Here is a 3,093-nt window from a genome sequence, read left to right as displayed (position 1 = left end):
GCAGCCAAAATGGCCATCTTTTGAGTTTTCAAAAATAACTATTTTGTTGTTTTTATGAACATTACGCGGCCAAATTGTGCATTTTGTGATTTGTCAGCGGATTTCACGAAAAAAAAAACGCTTTTCTTTGGTTCCCTGCGATTGTGTCGACAATTATCAAGATGTTTAGAGATTTGTCTCTGGTTTCCACTCACCTGCGCACACTAAACTATTATCCTATGCACAGTTTTGCCTCGGTGCTAGTACCTAGCTTGAGTGTAAAAACCATCAAAGTTTATATTTTGATCATATGGAGGATTGGAATAAAAGTTAATGTTTGCTGGTTATCTAGTCTAGAAAATAGTTTGCTATTGTCAATACCTTTAATTAATTTTAGAGTTTATACATACTTTCCTGTCAAATTTTTCCAGCTTTAGACATTTGCTTCAAAAATTACAAAACCTGACATAGGCGTACAATTTAGATTAATGTAAAAATTAGATAATGACGTCCTTGAATGGCCAACGGTCTTTCTCTGATCACTGTTTTTTTCTACGTCTGGATACGCCTAAAATAACAACAAGTGCAGTTTGACTGACATTCTATAAAATACAGTTGGACATACCTAAATTAACTTTCATACGTTCTATCTGTTTTCCTACATTCACATAGCGCAGCCAGCAGATAAAAGGGGGAAGAACCCTTTGAATATTGTTTCTTTCTGGGAATCGAGAACACCTGATGCTCCAACTTATTGGGAGGAATGGGTAGTTAAATTCCATTGAGTTATGAAAGCGAAAAACGATATGGATCCGGACGATTCCTATTTCGATGCCACGTTAACAGCTACTCAAGTGACTGCGTTGCCAATGGGTGTGATCGAAAAAAACCGGACCGAGTCGGAAAAGAAACTTAAGTCGAACCTTTACTTATGCATTTGAGACAAGGCGCAACGAGTTTCTAAAGCTAGGCAGCCAGAAGTCGATCTAAAAAACAGAACGATACTCTAGAGTTTTGGACCATATATAACGTAAATTCAAACGAGAACGTTACTTGACGCATAAAAGGGGGTTGTTCTATGAATGCAAACAACGGGAGCCAGAGACATTTGAAAAGTTCTACGCGGAACTGAGCGCGTTGACGGGGAGATGCGACTTCACGAACGCGGCGGAGAACGTTAGAGATGGTTCATTATGATTATGAGGGAATCGGATTGCTAGCGGGAGTTATCAAGACTCCGGAGAAAGAATAAGGATTGCTTTATCCTTTGAACGAGGGGATAAAGCATACAAATGGTACACGGCAAAGCCAGCGTCATCGTCACATATTAGCAACAAACAAGAGCCAGTGGGGAACATCCGACGGGGAACGAGATACTCCCGGAACTGAGGGCTCGGCGGACGCCGAACTGGACCGGGGGGGGGGGGCAAACTTCCGAAAGTGCTCTAACTGTGATGCTCCTAATTTTACCTTAGAACTCATCATCGTGAGCCCAGCTAAGAATGTGACATGCAACATGAGAGGACATATTGGGGAAGCCGTCTGAGAACCAAACAGTGGAGAGGGAGAGGACGCGTTGGGATGATGCAGGAAAAGCAGGAGCATCACCAGAGTAACCAAAGCATGGCAAGCAGTAGTCAGGAACAACCAGTCGGATGGGTGAATCAACAGGCTGGGGGAAAACGAGCCGTCTACGAGATTGAGCTAAGATACAGTAATGGCGATAAACTGTAAGCAGAAACTAACCGAATTTTAGTTTCCCATTGCAAGGATTCCGGCCAACGTGTGCGATAGAAGTACCTGGTTGTGGGTTGACAACGACTCCCCAAAAATCATCTTTAGCTTGCCAGAACTGAAACGATCGAACTAAACGATTGGGTCACTCAGCAGAACATTTCGGTCATTGCAAGAAAACATCAATCGATCCTGAGGCGCGACCTGATGGGATCCTTGGGTTTGGAGCTGGTCCAAAGGGATTGAGTGATGAAAGTGGCAGAGGGAAACACAAATTCCGAGGAGCATGATTTGGATGAGCGGCAGTCATATTTCTGGAATTTGTTCCAAAAACCATTTTCCAGAATAGGACTCACACGCAATGCCAAGTTACGGGCAGATTCTTTCGACATATTAAAATCGGTGTAACAAATAGGGCGGAGAGTGCCCATTAGTCTACAGCATAAAGTGAAAAGAGAAAATTTGGTCTACTGCAGGAGGGAAATATCGTAAAACATGAAAAACGTTCGGATAAACAATTTGTGTCCCCGGATAAACAATTTGAGTCGAAAACAAGTTGACAATGCATTTTCTCATTAGTAGTTGGGAAGGGCACCGCGACCTACCGTTTTGAGATTGGTTTGAGAGATAGCCGCTGAGCTTCCAAAAAATGGACTTTCTCATAGGGTAGTTCCTGCAGGCACACTCGTTCAAAGACGACATAATAATCGTCTCAAAGTGAACCAAAATTGAACATATTGCGTTAGTAGAGAAAATTCTTAAGACAATTTGACTTAAACTCCGAAAATTCCAATTCGCGACATCTAGTTGCCAATGGCTGGGTAACCAAACAAGTATTACCCGAATTACGCCACTTATACGAAAAACGAAAGCTATAAACGTACTAAAAGCGCCGCGGACTAACACTTCGAATTACACTGGAAAACGTGTATTGTATGCGACGCAAGCCACGATGGTCGGGAAGCGTAGGTGGAACAGCATAGCCAAGTTGGAAGGTAACCAATTTCAGTCGCGTCAAGATATCTGAATTCCGCCGTCGTATGGGCTACAGTTCTTATCGAAATTACTCTTAAGGACGATATGTTACAATTATTTCAGGCCATACAGCATTACTAACGATATTTATTCCACTGCCCAAAGGTATTAAGTCATTTTTCAGCAGATTAACCGGGCGGTACGATAGGTTATTACTTTTCGATTTCAAGAGAGAACACCGCCAAGGGTCAAAAATGGGATTGGTAGATTTTTATCAAGATACCCCTCGTCAAGTGCGTCCACTGCTAGCCATTGTTTTTCCACTTTTACATTTGTAAATTTTAACATGTAAAGCCAAGCATTAAATTCGTCAAGGGAAACAGAAAAAAGAACGAATAATTGAGG

Source organism: Symsagittifera roscoffensis, chromosome 6 (assembly GCF_963678635.1).
Source record: "Symsagittifera roscoffensis chromosome 6, txSymRosc1.1, whole genome shotgun sequence".
Lineage (NCBI taxonomy): Eukaryota > Metazoa > Xenacoelomorpha > Acoela > Convolutidae > Symsagittifera > Symsagittifera roscoffensis.
This window is presented reverse-complemented; position numbering follows the sequence as displayed.